General features: G+C 41.3%; 1 protein-coding gene across 1 annotated transcript in view; it reads left to right on the top strand.

The window, feature by feature from the left end:
• Positions 1–1,262: 1,262 nt before the first annotated feature.
• The window catches only part of Rex2l2 (reduced expression 2 like 2), a 65,091-nt gene continuing 47,959 nt past the window's right edge, over positions 1,263–18,394 (top strand). The window contains exon 1 of the mRNA XM_008764313.4: positions 1,263–18,394. This exon is cut by the window's right edge and continues 17,634 nt beyond it. The gene's annotated coding sequence lies outside the window, so the exon portion shown is untranslated.

Below are 18,394 nucleotides of genomic sequence, written 5' to 3'. Positions count from 1 at the left end.
TCCTATCTTTCTTCTGGAGGTGGGCTCTACACGTTCCCTCCCTAGGAAGTTTTCCCCTGTGCCAATGAGTTCAAAGCTTTTTCCTACTTTCTCTTCTATTAGACTCAGCATATCTGGTTTTATATTGAGGTCCTTGATCCACTTGGACTTGAGCTATGTGCTTGGTGACAAATATGGGTCTATTTTCATTTTTCTACATATGGGAATTCCTGGGTTCTCTTCAGTGGTGGTGTCAGATGCCCTAAGTGTAGCAGATCTCCTGGGATGCCTCAGGATGTGGTGTCAAATGCTCTGAGTGCAGCAAATCTTCTGAGATGCCTCAGGATATGGTGTCTTCCAGGTAGCAGACTAGCTAGCAGTCTGTCCCAGCAGAAAGGACTAGGTGGAACGGGAGTGGTATTTGGTGGGCACAGGTTTGGGCTATGGTGAGTACTGAGTCCACTGAACTCCCAGTGGCAACTGTGTGACTTTGGGGAGGGTCTTACCAAATGCTCTGAGTGCACAGATCTTCTGGGATGCTTCAGGATATGGTGTTTGTCCCAGCAGAAAGGACCTGAGACCATCAATCTTTTAAAGTACCAGTGAGACCATCATTCTTTAAAGCTACTTGTATGTCCAACTCTGTGTCCAGCTACAATCTACTTTGGGGGGGGCAGGGTCCCCAGCACAGGGATGGCAGGTTTTTGTTTGTGGTAGCTTTTAAAGTTTGAGGATAGAGATGAGAAGTTACAAATTGGGTTATTTTTGCTGCTATCGAAGATGTATGGATCTGATGCCTTTACATCTAAATATTTTATTGTCTGGCACTTTTAACCCATTTCTCTCTTTCAATGACTTTGCTAAACACAGCTACATATGTTACCAACGTGTTCACTATATGCATTTGTTTCTGGGGGCTGCTGACAGTTGTTCATCAAACACAACACATTGGTCACTAGGCCACTCTGACAATTCTTCTTTTGATGCTCTTTCATGTTCAATATGCAGGCATTAGTATTTGGATCCCACAAATTCTAGTCTCACATTTCTGGTCTGTTTTTCTGCAATTTTTAGAGACAGTTTTTCCTGGATGATGATAAAGAATTTTCTCGAAGGGTCCATTATACATAAACACACACACACACACACACACACACACACACACACACACACACACACACACCCCAACAAAAAACAAAGACAAAAGAAAACCAAAACCAAAACCAACAACAACAAAAAACCCAAGCCAAACCAAAAAACAAAACAAAACAACAACAACAAAAAAAAAAACCAAAACCAACCAAACAAAAAACCCCTCCCATTTCAAAGGGGAAGAAAGATTGTGTTTAACTCTGAGTTTATTGATCAGAACGAAAGACTATGCTTGATGTTTACTGGTTAGTAAGTGTAGGCGTCTCTGCAAATCCAAGGTCTAGCAGAGTAACAATCCACATGAGACAAAAAAAAAAAAAAAAGAAATATATTTCAACATTACTCTGTAAGTATTTCAGAGCTTGCTGGGGTGTGTTGTGGGTTATCCCCAATGGAAGTCTTGTTGCTTGCTTTTGGAAAAGGTATCCAGGTACAATTGTTATAGCTCTGAAGTAAAAGATATACCATAAAGCCCCATTGGACAAGTAACCACACCAGAGATTTACTGGAAAAAACACTGGAGGGAGGCTGCTTCTGCTCAGGTGAGAAGCAGAGAAATGAGTGGGAGACAGGATTTGTATAGGGTCTCTTTGTGGGGTAGGATTTTCAAAGGTGGAAATATCTCAGGTTGGAGATTTGTAGGATTTTGTGTCCTGAGCTTGAGTGAGCTCAGGGACTCATACGTTTATTGAAACCTGGGGGTAAACTCTGAATTTTTACCCTCTAGACTCAATAGCCAGTGTTTGGTCAGACTTCTAGATTCTGACCTCAAGGTGGTTTATTTAGGAATATTTAAGTACAGTATTATTTTGTGAAACATTTTCCCAGTACCAATTATCTCAATCCTTTGTGAGCAATAAAGATTAAGGTGGGACTACCTCAAAACTTTTTTGCAAAGTACTTGTGACTCTTTTTTTTAATTGAGTCCTCAAACTTAAGGGCCTAGAAGACACAGTGTAGATGTCACCAAGCTATGAAATGCGTGTGGCATCTCCCCTAAGACTATTAACTGAGAAACAATGCCTAGGGAGGAAGAGTCTGGGATAAACTTAATAACCTGGGAGTTTCATGTGTGGCCTGGCACACATATACCATAGGTCACCATGCTACTTACTACATCCATTCCCTAACTTCTGGTCAGAAATGAGTGTCTCTTCCCTTGAAGAGAAAACCCTGTGGTTTTCCATTCCTGGTTTCCTAGAGCTTATCCCTGACCACAAGGACCTTTGCCCTCTACAGATAAAACACATTGTGTGGATGTTTGTACTTCTTAGGATGTTAGTGTTGTGTTGGTGTAAATGCAAAGAGTCAAAGATGTTCTGAGCATCAGAGTTCAGAGGGACTGCTGTCTTCTGTGCATCTTTAGCCTACGGGGCTAGACTCAAAATGTGAGAGGTTAGGCAGGATAACTTGTATCTGAAGGGTTCAGAACCCAGGTGCAGTGTCCTACTACATCCACTTCTGGTCTAGTCTGGCAGCAGGCTTGATTCGAAGCTGTTCAGAGGAGGACCTGGGCATCCTGACAGCTGCAGTTGTGTGGAAGGCAGCCTGCAACCCGATCAGGAGTGGTTCCCGATCGGGAGGGCGGGCACTCTGTCAGATCAGATGACTAATTTAGAATAACTCATGCTTGTAAGCCCTCATGTACATAATTATGTGAAAATACCTTTCACAACCAGTGTCTAACTGCCGAATTTCTCTATGTATCTTTGTCACCCCATTTATTTGCAACTGTCTTTCCTGGCTGACCTGGCACTCATCCTACACTCTAAGAAAGTGTCCTTCATGCTCCATTCACTCTGTCTCAGTGTTTATTGATTTCTGTCTCCAGAGTAGCTAATTAACAAAGCAAAGGGCAGGAGATGTGGCTCATCAGGAAAGGACACTTAACTTGCAGTTTTCAGGTTCAGTTTCCTGTAACTGCCTGGGGACTTTACTTCCTTCCATAACTCCTGTTCCCGAGGATGTGTTACCCTTGTCTGGATGCTGTAGCTTCTGTGTGCCTAAAGTGCACAGAGCTACACACAGGCAAAGAAAACCTTCCATATAAAAATAAACTTTATTTAAAAAATTATAGATGGTCTAGAAGAATTGCATTATGGCCCAAGCAACAGTACAGGAAAATGTACTGAGAGAGAAACAGTAGAGAGAAAATGTGTAGCCTGAATATGTTACAGGACAGCTGAACCCTCATATAAACATTTTTAACAGTTAGGAATGATCCCTATATATGAAAAATGTTGTTTGTATTCATAGATCCCAGAGTTGGAGACCATCCTATGCTCATTGTACTGTGGGAAAACAAGATGTATCAGATCGATGCATTTAGATATTAACTTTTATGAGGATGCTCCATAATTTTGGAGGAATTTTAATACAGGAAAATACTGTTATCCAGGAACCCATCAACAAAGAAATCTTCTATATAGGAAAGTGAATTGTATCAAATTCCACTGTTTTCTTATTGCAGTAATAACCATGGGCCCCAGATCTTAAACCTCCTCACTGGTTAGTCAGGCATAATGTAGAAAGGACAGTTTCCCACTGCAAATAGTTCATGATCACTAAACAAGACCCATCATCTGCATTAGTAAAATGAATTGGATTAGCGCTACATGTTCACTCAACTCTTCCATGGCATTTTGGCTCACATGTGACCTGCACTGAAACCAAATACACAGAGTGACATTCCCATCGTAACACTCACTCCAGTGCTGTGGTTTGCAGTAGAACTTTTAAGGTCCTGAATATTGTGCCTATTCCCTGAGGGGAATTTTCTGTATGTAGTGTATTCACTGAGAGCTTTTAAGTTTACTGCATTTCACCTTCATGTCTGTTGTTATTTAATCTCAGATATTAATATCAGATATCAGTTGTTAATAATATCAGAATATTGGCTGCACCCGTGGGGAAAGAGCACAACAAACCAACACCAATACAGTTCCATGTGGTGAAATTTTAATGGGGGAATGAGACAAAGGGAAGGGGCAAGAGAAAGAGGAAAAAAGGACTTGGGGGCAGGGAATCTGTCTTTTATTTGGAATGTGATGTGATGTAAAGGTTCCCAGGTGGAGGTGCAAAGTGAGCCAAAAGGTCTTCTGGGAATGTATGGCAGTTGCCATGGCAATAGTGGCCAAACCGTGTCGCTCTAAAGGCAATTCCTGATAGCAACAACGTCTACACTGCTCTTCCATTCTCTGTTGCTGCTATGACTTCCACTGACCTTTGCTGCTCTATGGGTCTGTCCCCCTTTGTTGATTTAAAAACAGTGAATCCTCTATTCTTGTGTCCTCTGGTTTCTGTTGGGTCGGATTAGAGGAGCTCTTGAGTGATGATGTCTTTTTCTTTCCTCAGTTGTGGATTTGTCTCCTGTTTTCTCACCTTGTAGCTTTCTGAGATACAGTTCGTTGTCTTGGTGCTACTTTACCTATTTTCTTTTTATTGATACTATGATTTCCTGACTTTTTTTTTTTTTACCTTTTATTCTTCTTCGTTAGCTCAATGTATATCTTCTAAATTCCTCAAAGGATTCATAAATATCTGGATTTTTCCCTACAAATTTACTTTAGTACTTTTATTTACCTTCATCTTTGAAAATGCTCTTGTTTGCACTTGATCATTTAAGAATCTGTGTCAAATTATATCAAATGTGGAAAAAGTGGAGCAACTCTGCTGACGTCATGTAGAAGAAATATAGAATGCCCGTGGCCTGTGATTGGGTAAGATAAGTTGGGTATGAAGTTAGTGATAAGTGGCACCTGCTTCCACATAGTTACCCTTATAGTCTTCAATCAGAAATCATAGAAATTTACAGTGTTAAGGTAATTGTGTGAGGTCATGCAGTGTACATGCATATGTACATATACAGTGGTTCCAAAATTATGAAAACATAAAATCTCTCATCCACAATGGAGACACATTTTGTGACACACGATTAACACAAGATACAACAGTTAGTAACATAATCAAGGGGGTGGTAACATGTCATACATAATTTCTTGTGAAAGTATAAAATTGATTGATTTTGATAGAAGAAGAAAATGGTAGCAACCAGGGACTGAAGGCTTTCAGATTTGTCCCAGTGAACATTTATTTCCACTTAGTGTACTAATAATGGTTTGAATAATGGAGAGATGGCTCTGATGTGAAGAGCACTTGTTACTCTTGCAAAGGACCAGGATTGGATTGTTAGAACCACATCACATTCCATAGCGACCTATACTTCCAGTTTGTGGGAATCTGACCTCCTCTTCTGATGACCATTGCCACAAAGCATGCAAGTGGGGCACATATATATGTGCAGGGAGAACATTCACAAATGAAACCAAAGAAAATAAGATGAACAAATTTAATCTCAAAATTGTATAAAAACCGCCTAGAAGAATAGTATGACACGCTTCTGTGTGTGTACAGGAAGGTCTTTCCACAAGGCATAGATAGAGTTTGAAGATTTTTGCCTAATTTAATCATCCATATATTAGCTTATAATGGATCTGGTTGTTGGGAGCTTGTAGAAAAGCCAAGAAGAAGAAAAATCTAAGAGAGGATATAATCACATGGGCAAGCTTAAAAGGATGCTCCTTGGTCCTATAAGGTCCTGAACATAGTTTTCTCTCTGACTGGAGTCTCACTAGCTGGATTCTCCTATACCTCCAACATGGCCAGTCTGTATCATTGTTGCCTACAACAATTTCGCATACACATGAAGTTTTAAACAGTTTTGTGAACTGAATTTTAATACTCTAACTTTTAAATTGGTTCAAGCAATGTTTCAAGTGATAAATGTTCTTACACAAAGTTGTGCATGCAACTAAAGCAGAAACAAGTCCATCTTGAAGGAGGAGTAAGTTAGAAATCTACAAAGTACATTAGACAATGATGAGAATGGTTGTAAGTGGATGTAAGGTTAAGTTTACCATAGAGAAAAAAATCCATGATATTTGCTATGTAAACCGAGCCATTATATGATGTGTTTGTTCTGCAAGAAAGTCCAACACACATGTTAAATTCATGAACTCCTCCAGCCAGGTAGAATGAAATAAGGTGGATTTTAAGTATATTCTACCACTAGAAAGCTGACAGCAGTTTTCAGACAGACTTTAAGCATTCTCTACCTCTAGGTTATATCACATGGTTTAAATCAGTAAGAATTTTCTATAGATATTGATGCTATTCAGGCTGAAGACTTCTATTTAAAAGCATTAACCAATGTCCCATTTAATGGCATTATCTATTCTTTTGTTTTGGAGATGGAAGGCTATTGTCCTCCATGTTTTTGAGTTTTTGAGTTTGTAGTTTGAGATTCTGAAGAGAAGTCATGATGCATAGATGTGGAGGACCTGCCTTGGGTGGGAAAGGGTCCTAAGGAGTGAGTGGGAGTGGTGGGAGAATGACTCAGAGTTAAAGATGGAAGCCCAATCTTTGACTTGCATAAGCTACTTCCTCAGGAATTACAAAGCATTTCAATCATTTACCCCATGTTCCCTTTTGATTATCCCACGAATCAGCATTTTTTTTAATCCTAGCCCCTTAACTCTTAGGAAAAGATAACAAGTACACTTTTTAAAAAAAAAAAAAAAACAGGGGGTTGGGGATTTAGCTCAGTGGTAGAGCGCTTGCCTAGCAAGCGGAAGGCCCTGGGTTCGGTCCCCAGCTCCGAAAAAAAAAAAAAAAAGAAAGAAAAAAAAAAAGAAAAAAAAAACATAGTAGCTCCCATATAGTTTGGTTAGTTTCACTTTCTGGTTGCCAAGTCTAGACATACAGGCTATTTTTATGTGAGAAAGTTGGCTTTCTGTTTTTCCACTCCTTCAGTGTCTAAGTTTAGATGTCCTGGAACTTTTTTTGTAGACAGACCTTGAACTCAAGTCTACATGGTTCTGTCTCCTGAATGCTGGATGTTAAAGTTGTGTACCATCATGCTTGGATCTAACCTATTCCTCATCTAAAACTTGCTCTGTCCTAGGATTTTTTTTTTAATATCAGCCTTGGATATATTTTTTTAAAAGTCCTAGCACAGAAGAAATACTATTTAATGGTCACTTAGCACATACAATACTTGCTATATCAAGATTATGTCGGCTTACTACAATAAAAGGCTCACTTAAGATAGCTGGAAACACAGAACTGGACATACGGGGTAGGCTCTGCACCTTTTTCTTAAGTTCTTCTGGTTTTGTCTCCTCTCCCCTTGGATTTGATGCTTACATCGATTCTCCTGTGGCTGGAGACCAGCAGCCTGGGAGCTGCACGCTGATTGGTGTAGGTAGGAGTTTCTGATCTAAACACCAACTTGGGGACTGGGTCTCAGGAGGCAATAATACTGTTCCTGGAGCTGCCATGTGTTAGAGCAGGTAATGTGGGCCCAGGGCTCTCTCAGTGTGTAGGGGTCAGCCACTTGGAAGCACAGTGCTATCTCACAGGACTGTAAAGGTACAGTGTGGAATCTTAACGTCACCTGCCATATTCTCTTGCCACGGCTTCTCTCTCTCTCCCTTCTGTCTCTTCCCCCAGGATGTTCTTGAACTCAGAATTGTGCCTGTCTTTTTAAACATAAACAATTAACTTACCTGTGTGGGGTCTTGCTCTGAGATCTTTATTACCTCACTTCCTTGTGCTCCTTTATGAACTTTGTTTTTTAACTATTTCTTTTCCTTTACTAACTCACTATTGTGGCTGCCTCTGTTCTTTCAGGTCCATGGAGCCCCTTATGAAATTCATATTGCATCCTTATAATTTGAATAGTTGAGAAATTTGGTAAAGAACAGCTCTTACCCAAATTTATATATTTGTGAACTCATGTTTTTAGAGTTCTTTCCCACAGCTCTTCTGAAATTCTTTCCCACAGCATTACCAAAGAACATCAGACACATTGTTGCTTTCTGGAATCCTGCTGTTTCTGATTATCATGTAGGCATTAGCCTTAGCAAGGAGAACACTGGCAGAGAGAACATTCTGCTCAAGAGGAAGATGTAGTAAAACATGTATAATATTATCGAACAAGCCTTATGCCTTCAGTAACCATCAGCACCAGAGAAGTCACTCACACTGTTGTTCCCGCTCCAGGGTTAGGAATCATGGCAAACCATCTCTTCCACAGCCATGTCAGACCTGGCAGACAGACTTCTGTTTATTTCTTTAAAAGTTCATTTAAGTATAGAAGTGTTCATCTGTATATTTTTATATGCATTGCATGCCTACAGGAAACCAATGGAGTCTTGAAGTGGTAACCAAATGTATGGCACAGGAGTCAGGCAAAATCATACCTTGCCATGTGTATAAAGACAATTAGACTGTGCTTCCTTTCAGGAACAACAAATGTCCTTTACGCCTGAGTCATCTCCCCCGTCCAGAGGTTTACATATCTGGTACACTTTCATGATAGAGCCTGAGTTCTATTTTTTGAAAAATGAAAGAATCATAAATGATACTGAAAGAATAAAAAATACAGCCAAGAAGTCAAAAGTTTAGAAATGCTGAAATGCTATTTCACATCTAAGAAGCCCTAAATACCTCAAATTCCAGACCCTGCTCTCTGTCTGTAAGTAGGTAAAAGGTCACATTTCTTGAGCCTGCTCTCTGAATGGAACTAGATAAAAGGACATAAGATAAGGCCCTTAAGTAGATGACCCCGGCCTAGTAAGATAACAGAAAGCTTCTCCCAGGACCTAACTGACCATAAAGTTAGATTACAATCTTACAAGCAATCTTGAGAGACAGGAAGCTTCTCCTTGTAATTTTTCACTGGTATTCTCGACATTTTCCAATGACGCCATCCCTACTCCCTTGGGTTGTGGCTTCTTCCTTTAAATACCCCTTCTCTCAGCTACTCGGAGTCGTACTCCTCTACCCCTGTGTGGGATATGAATCTTGACCCCAGTGCACTGGTTCCTATCAATAAACCTCATGTAATTACAGCAAGGGTGGTCTTATGTGAGTTCTTGGGGGTTCGCGTCATCCCGAGACTTGAGTGAGGGTGTCCCCGCTCTGGGGTCTTTCATTTGGGGGCTCATCCAGGATTGGTGACCACCCTCGTCTCCGAAGACCCACTTGGAGGTGAGATAGCATCTGTATCTTTGTGTTGTGTCTTTGTGTATCCGTCCTGGCTGAACTTTGGGTCTGTAGTTACTCATGAGTACTGGTGTTTGCATTCACTCCGTATTGGGTAGAGACAGAGGCTCTCATCTTGGGTAGAGATGGAGACTCGTGTCTCAGGAGGAGACGGGGGAGTGTGAGTATTGGTAGATGTGCCAGGGGTTCACCAGCTGCGCTGCCCTGGGAGATGTCCCAGGAGGTGAGGAGGGACCCCAGGGATACCTGAGAGATTCCCGTCTGGTTGCCGGTGAGGATTCGGTGATTCTCCTGGATTGGAGAAGAGACACGCCCTCCTGACCATCTGTATTTCTAGAGTGGTCTTTGTCTGTGTGTCTTAGGTCTTTGTTTTGTGTTACTTGTGACTTTGATGATAGGACTCCTCTGAGTTTGACTTTAGACCACTGGACTGAAGTTAGGGCTAGAGCACACAACTTGTCAGTTGAGATTAAGAAGGGACCGTGGCAGACATTTTGCTCCTCGGAGTGGCTAACGTTCTATGTCAGCTGGCCTCCAGAGGGCACCTTTGACTTAACCATCATTTTTGTAGAATCTGCTCTCCTCCATCTATCTTTGGTGTCCCGTTTGGAAGGAGGAGTGATGTGGAATCCGCTCCCCTTCATCTGTCTTTGGTGAGCTAATGAAGTTCCTGTCTGAATCAGTTCAGTTTTGTGGTGATCTTGTGGCGGCCACTTGTTTTTGTTTTTGTGTGCACTTCTGTTTTGTCTGTTAATCTTTTGATTGTCTTTCTGTGTGACTGAATGCTATTTGTCCTCTTCAGAGGACTTCTATTTCCTGGACTCTCTTCTTGTTTTCTCACCATCCCACTTGAGATGCTTGTTAGTAGCTGTTACAGGTCCTCTTCACCACTGAGAAAATACAGAATCCTACTAGAGGCCAGAAAGAATGTTCCAGACATGGATGGAAGGCCCTCACTCCTGCCTGTTGACTTCAATATGCCTGAAGGTAGGGAATGCTACAAGTCTTTCACCAGGCTCCAATGGTGGGTCTCTGAGTGGCTAAAAAACACTCCACCAATTTGGCTAAGGTAAGAAAAAGATATAAAGAAAAAGTTGCAGAAACTTGAAGGGTTAAGCTAAGTCGCTGAGAGAGTTAGTGTAAGTTGCAGAGAAAGTAAGGTTGAAGTGCAGTTCAGGGTAAAAGAAAGAAGGCAAAAAGAGCAGGAAGCTAGGAAAGAAGAAAGACAGAAAGGAGAGAAAGCTAGAGAGCTAAAGAGAGATAAAAGGCAGGGGAGGAATTTATACTGGCCACAGTAGTTAGAGAGACTAGGAAGACAGTACCTGGCAACAGAAAAGAATTCCTGGCTAAAGATCAGTGTGCCTATTGTAAAGAAAAAGGGCACTAGGTCAGGGACTGCCCCAGGATAGAGGGGAAGCCCACCCAGTGTTTTGTGGATACAGGGGCCCAACACTCTGCGTTCCTATGCCCAAGTGGACCAGTGTCCATCAAAAGACCTTGGGTACAGGGGGCTACCAGCAAAAAATAATACTTATGGACTACCTGAAGAACAGTGGACCTTGGCATGGGCCAGGTAACCCAGTAGTTCATGGTCATCTTTGACTGCCCCTATCCCTTGCTCATGAGAAATTTGCTCTCCAAAATGGCTTGTGTGGGCTGAAATGGCCGGGTGAGGCCATGTGTATGCATATCTGCAGACTGTGTATGTGAAGCTTAAGACCTGTCTCAGTGCACCAGTACCTGATGCTGGGAGATGTGTGGCTTAGTGCCATTCTGCCTGGAACACACCGTTCCTACCAGCTGGGCACTAACAATTATCACATTAAAACATTGTGGCTGATGTTTTGCCTTTAAATAGAATGTCCCAGAGGATGGGACCACTGGTCAGCTGACATGGACTAGATTCTTCACCTGTTGGGGGCAATCTGGTCACCTTGCTGCCCAATCCTGACCTGGAGCCACCACAGCATGAGTGTCAAGTACTGGCAGAAGCCCATGGGTGGAGGGAAGACCTCTGCGACTGACCAATCAACCCCTGCTGAAAGCCGAGGCTACACCTTGTCTACAGATGGGAACAGTTCTCTTCATGAAGGTCAGAGATGAGTGGGTGCTGCCATGGTGCACATCACAGTTTCATCTGGGATAGACAAACCTCTACCCCCCAGCACATCAGCGTAGATGCCTTTGCCATCTCTTGGATGCCCTGATGAAGTCAGCAACTGTGAGTATTATTCATTGCCCAGGACATCAGGAAGATATTCAGTGGAATGGGGCAATAACAAAGCAGATCCAGTGGCTCAAGAAATGGCTATGCAGGGGCCTATACAGGTTGGAGGCCTGCAAGGGACAGCCACTGGGAATTGGGATTGCACTAAGGGATGGCCTCACTTAGAATGTACAACAGAAGAAAAGGCCCAAATTGCTTAAAAGAAAAAAAAAAGACAATGGCACACTTGAGGGGAAGCTATACTCCCCAGAGAACAAACAAAAGACTCACTTTGCCAAATACACAAATGGACTCATTTAAGAGATAAGAAGCTTATCCAAGTAGTTAAGGTATATGTATTAGACTTTAAGATTTAGCCAGAGAGGTAGTAAAAAAGTGTAAGGTATGTCAGCAAGTAAATGCTTAACAAGCAAACAGGGCAAAAAGACCTAAGAAGTTTAGTGAGAAGTCGAAGTAAACTTCACTGAAATAGTATGGTTACAAGTATCTCCTAGTGCTAGTAGATACCTTTTCAGGAATAGATAGAAGCTTTCCTCATCAAGCAAGAGATGGCCTCTGTAGTCATCAAGATGATACTGGAAGAAATCTTCCCCCGGTTTGGGAGTGTCCAAGGTAATTGGGTCAGACAATGGCTCTGTTTTCGTTGCCAAGGTAAGCCAGGCTGTGGCCAGATATTTAGAGGTCGATTAGAAATTACATTGTATCTACAGACCTCAAAGTTCAGGACAGGTAGAATAAATAAATAGAACTCTAAAAGAGACCCTGACCAAATTGACCATGGAGACTGGCACAGACTGGGTGGCACTCCTTCCATCTTCCTCTCTTCAGAGCAAGAAATACCCCTTCCAGATTCATCCTTACCCCCTTTGAGATCTTATATGGGGCCTCAGCTGGCCTTGGCTCCTCTGACTGTGTTAGATGATGTTATTAAACCAACATGTCATAGTAATAATGATTTGTATGCCAGGCTAAAAGCCCTACAGGTGATACAGAAAGAAGTCTGATCACAGTTAGCAGCAGCCTATCCCCTGGGGACCCCTGAGACATCTCACCAGTTCCAGGTTGGAGAATTGGCTACATATGATGACACCAAGCCTAGACACTCAAGCCTCGCTGGAAAGGACCGTACCTGGTACTGCTGACCACCCTGACAGCCGTCAAGTCTGAGCCCTCACCAGCTGCATACTAGCTGTTGGGGCTGGGAGCTGGGACCTAGAGGGACACTCAGAGCTTCAAAAAGCTCCCTAGATCTGCACGTCAGATAAGTGGATACATCAGAGATGTGACTGGTGGGGTTACTGTAATGCTAACTTGAAAAGTGTGCTTTAAAAACAAGAATTTCATGTTTGCCCTGGGTTCCATTGAGATAGGTCCCCCCAATTTCATGTGTGGGGGTAGGCTTGATTTCTATTACAAATGATGTAACATTGCATATGGTAGTACTCCTAACACTTCTTGGGACTGTGCCTCAGGGATCACAACCTGTATAAGTTTAGAAGTTATAAAAGGCAGTCATGACTTTTGTGTGTAGGTTCAGATAGTGTCCAGATTGGAATCCTGATGCTAAAGACTTAGTAAGGCACCAAAGAGAGTTAAAAATTACTCTGACAATTATCTTAGGGCTGAGTTTAGGTCCTGCAAGGGCAGCTACAAGGACGTCTGCTGTTGCCCTGCAACACAAGGCTTATGAAGATGCTAAAATTTAGTCTATGATCAGAACTAGCCACTAGAAGAAGTGGAGAATGGAAGAATAAAAAACACAGCCAAGAAGTCAAAAGTTTAGAAATGCTAAAATGCTATCTCACACCTAAGTATCCCTAAATACCTCAAATTCCAGACCCTGCTCTCTGCCTGTAAGTAGGTAAAAGGTCACATTTCTTGAGCCTGCTCTCTGAATGGAACTAGATAAAAGGATATAAGATAAGGCCCTTAAGTAGATGACCCCGGCCTAGTAAGATAACAGGAAGCTTCTCCCAGGACCTAACTGACCATAAAGTTAGATTACAATCTTACAAGCAATCTTGAGAGACAGGAAGCTTCTCCTTGTGATTTTTCACTGGTATTCTCGACATTTTCCAATGACATCATCCCTACTCCCTTGGGTTGTGGCTTCTTCCTTTAAATACCCCTTCTCTCAGCTACTCTGGGTTGAACTCCTCTACCCCTGCATGGAATATGAATCTCGATCCCAGTGCACTGGTTCCTATCAATAAACCTCATGTAATTACAGCAAGAACGGTCTTACATGAGTTCTTGGGGGAGGGGGTCGCATCATCCCGAGAGTTGAGTGAGGATCTCCCAGCTCCGGGGGTCTTTCAGTACTCATCTCCGTAACCTATAATCATGTTATATTAATGAGCTCAAATAATAAAAAAATAATAATGAAGTAAAATAATCATAAATTATTATCTGTGCAGTCTATAATCATGCTTGATGAATGAGCTGATATAATAACAGAATATTGCTGAAGTCAAAATATTCACATTGTAATTGAGCCAGTAAGAGATTCATGCACAATAGTATATCCACTTAATGAAAAGTTCATATAATTCTTATTCAATTTAATATGGTCATTTCCATCATAAAATAATCCAAATTCTGCTGGGGCCAACCCCAGCATTATTTTTCTTTCTTGTTGGTTCTTCTTGAGGTAGCAGAGGGGGAAGAGCATTGGCAGAGGGTAAGACTTTGTCTTATGAGATATTTAGGGTTGCTGTATAATAAGTTTACGTATCTAAGTCTAAGTTACTATGTTACTGTAGCTGACTTACTTATCTATATCTAATTCACTATGCTCTGTTACTATACCTGACTTGCCTTCTGTGTTCCTCTAAGGTCAGAAACTGCAGTCTCTGGCATTTAGCACCTCATTCTAAAACAGCAGGAGATAAAGTATAGGATTAATTGCTAGAGCCTTTCCCTTTTGTCCCTGTGCTTCTTGCTTGTCGGGCTAGGGGGAAGTTTGGAGCAATAAACTATTCTATTGAACCAAGAGAAGTGAATAGTGCTTGCAAAAGGAAAATCTTTTACATCGGTAAATATGCATAAACTTATATAAGGCCATATACAGAATCATGAATGCGTATTTATAATTTTGACTCAAAATAGTTGGGTCCAGCCTACATGCACTCTCACAATTACATTCTTACACACATACATACACACATTCAAACATTCTCACAATTACATACTTACACACACATCCATACTCACATATGCATATGGAGCAAAAGACCAAGCACCAGTGCAGAAAGAACTCACTCATTCTGGATGAAAAATGAACTACAATCTTTATTGCATAGTGAAAGAAAAAGCTTCTACCCTTTTAATGCTAAATGAATTAAACCAAAATTTGTAAGAAAAAAGGCTTGTTCCTTTTAATAAGACCAAGCCTTGCTATTAAGAAATGGCCTGGGTTGGGGATTTAGCTCAGTGGTAGAGCGCTTGCCTAGGAAGCGCAAGGCCCTGGGTTCGGTCCCCAGCCCCGAAAAAAAAAAAAAGAACCAAATCTGTAAGAAATGGCCTGTTCTGTCCCATGGTAAGGAAAAACCTGCCTGCTCCTTTTGCTCTCTCCAGCTTCTTTTTTCCTCTTTTCCTGTGCATTATGCACATTGCTCTCTTATGTTACCTATAGTCTCTAAGTTATTCCACTCTGCATTTCTTCTCAGCCCAGATCTTTTTAGCTCACTTCTCCTTAGCTCAATTCAGCTCAGTTCTTCTTAGCACACTTCTTAGCTCAGTTCTCTTTTGCTCACTCCTGAGTCTTCAGCTCAGTCCCTCTCCAGCTCAGTCCTTACTCTTCTCTTTGTCCTCAACACTTAAACATCTTTCAGAATACATGATCACATGTTACAAAGTTCATCACAAGTTCATACAAAAAATCAAATCATAAGTTGAAATAGAACTTTACAACAGAGTATGTTTACATGCATATCCGTTAGGAGTAACTATCGGACTAAACCATCCATCACCTATCACAGCTCCACAGGTTCATTGAAGGTTTAAAACCATAACTAAGTTATTAGTGAAGTTTTGAATAAACCCAGTCAATATTTTATTCTTTAGCCTTCCACCTATAATAAATCATTAGTTCCCTTTTTATGACCTTTGGTTAATTGTTTTACAACTTCTTGGAATGTGCTCTGAGTAGGAGAAAGTCTGGTTACTATCTAAGAGCAATTAACTGGTGACACTTGGGAGACTGGCAGAGTTCTCACTGCAGTTTTGACTATGAGAAAAAGACTTAATAGCAGTCCCACTATAAAAGAGCTTAATAATCACTGATATAATTTTAGGAATTCTCATAGGATCATCATTAAGACTTAAGAAGTCATCTATTTTTTCTATATAGTATCACTATAGGACAGTACATCTTCATAGATCTGCAAAGGTCTGCTCCAAAGGGGTGTGCTATTACTTAATGATTGTTATATATATTTAATAATAAGAGGAAAATCATTTTAATAGCAGGAATATTTCCTAAAATGAATCCCTTAAAGCCTTGCTTAATAAGGGTGAACTGGTTATGGATTATATAATAATCCAAGGCTGGCCTTCTCAGGATGATCACCTGCTAGTTATTAGCTTTTCCCGTTATGGCTCCTGACAAAATTCATTACTACACTGTCATATTTGCCATTTATTTACTCATAAGACTTCTAACTCTTCTTTTTAAAAAAAGATTTATTTATTTATTTATTTATTTATTTATTTCACACTGTACCTGTCTTCAGACACACCAGAATAGGGCATCTGATTACGATGGCTATGAGACACCATGTGGTTGCTGGGATTTGAACTCAGGACCCCTGGAAGAGCAGTCAGTGCTCTTAGCCACTGAGCCATAGCTCCAGCCCCTGACTCTTCTTAAGTGAAACCTCTGTAGTATTGATGAAGTTATTATCTGTATTGGTTTTGTCACCTTTTAGAAAACGTTACGTGATATTAATGCTACCTAATGTTAGCTTTATTTATTTCATTAAATATTCTCAAATTGCTTCTTTGTTGAACAGTCATTTAATTCTTTGGTAAATATTCTTATAAAATCACATCACAAAGTGTTTTTTCTGTATCTTGTTTATAATGTTGGGTGTATGCACTGATGTTACACTTCTGAACTACAAAGAAACAAACTGTCTTTTCATTTGCATGCATTCTACATTCCATACTCTACCTCTTTGTTCTAGAAAGGATGCAGCATTGTATTTAGGCCTTTGGATAATAGTGGAGCACTTTAGAATAGAATCAGGTTATAGAGACCCAACTGCAGATAAGAATAGAGGAAAGCAAAGATTCCCAGCTCAAAGGACCCAAAAATTTCTTCAACAAAATTATAGAAGGAAACTTCCCCAACCTAAAGAAAGAGATGGCCATAAACATACAAGAAGCCTATAGAACACCAAATAAATTTTACCAGAAAAGAAAATCCTCTCATCACATAATAATCAAAACACTAAATGCACAGAACAAAGAAAGAATATTAAAAACTGCAAGGGAAAAAGGTCAAGTCACATCTAAAGCAGACCGATCAGAATTACATCAGACTTCTCAACAGAGATGCTAAAAGCCAGAAGTGCCTAGACAGAGGTCATGCAGACTCTAAGAGAACAAAAATGCCAGCCCAGGCTACTCTACCCAGCAAAACTCCCAATCAACATAGATGGAGAAACCAAAATATTCCAGGACAAAACCAAATTCAATCAGTATCTACCAATCCGTCCCTATAGACGATTTTAGAAGGAATACTTCACCACATGGAGGGTATCCACACCAATGAAAAAACAAGGTATTAATCATCCCATAACAAAGCTCAAAAGAGAGAATCACATGCACATGATGCCACCTATAAAAACAAAACAAACATAACAGGAACTAACAATCATCTGCCTTTAATATCTCCCAATATCAATGGGTTTAATTCTCCTATAAGAAGTTTTAAACTAACAGACTAGATATGCAAAGAGGATCCAGCAATTTGCTACATACAAGAAACACACATGTGTTAGCTAGCCTTCTCCCCTGAAGACACCACAGCCTGAAGGCATCTTAAGAGGTCTGCTGCACACAGGGCAACTGATAGGTACCCTCCAGAAGGCCCACAGCTGCTGCTGGGAACCCAGTGGACTTAGAACCCATCACCCCTCAAATCCTCCAACGCCTGAATTCTACTCCTCTTCAGGTTGATACATTCTGCCAGGGCAGATTGCCAGCTAGTCTGCTCACCTGAAGACACCACAGCCTGAAGGCATCCCAGGAGGTCTGCTGCACACAGGGCAACTAATACCACAGTCTGAAGATGTCCCAAGGCCTCCACAGCATGCAGGGCAACTGACCCAACAGTCTGAAAACCTCTCTGGAGTTCAGCTGCACACAGGGAAACAGAACCCACAGTCTGTAGGCCTCCCTGGAGAACTGCTTCACACAGGGCAACAGCTTGACTGCTCCTTTGAAGACCCAACAGTCTGAAGGTCTCCCAGGAGATCTGCTGCAGTCAGGGTAAAAGATCAGCAGTTCCTCTGCTTTTCTGAAGACCCCACAGCTTAAAGGCCTCCCAAACGGCCTCCCAGAAGAGCCACTCAGCCAAGGCAACAAGTCACCAGTGTACATGCTCATCGGAAGACCCTCTGGTGGGAAGGCACCACAGGAGATCTGCTACAGCCAGGGCCACAGGCCTACCAGGAGACCTAAAGCAACCCAGGGTCAAAGGCAGGCTCCAGACAGAGACATCCAGACCATCAAACATCAGGGTTAACTAGATGGTGAGAGGCAACTGCAAGACCATAAGCAATAGAAGCCAATATACATGGGCATTATCAGAACCCAGTTGTCCTACCACAGCAAGGCCTGAATATACCCACACACCTAAAACTCAGGAAGCTGACCTAAGGTCCTATATCATGAGGTGTTGAGAAGAAAGTATATTCTTTTGTTTTAGGTTGAAATGTTCTATAGATATCTGTTAAATCCGTT

Source organism: Rattus norvegicus, chromosome 5, assembly GCF_036323735.1.
Source record: "Rattus norvegicus strain BN/NHsdMcwi chromosome 5, GRCr8, whole genome shotgun sequence".
NCBI classification, from domain to species: Eukaryota; Metazoa; Chordata; class Mammalia; order Rodentia; family Muridae; genus Rattus; species Rattus norvegicus.
The sequence above is the reverse complement of the archived record's forward strand: the minus strand, read 5'-3'. Positions and strand labels throughout refer to the sequence as shown.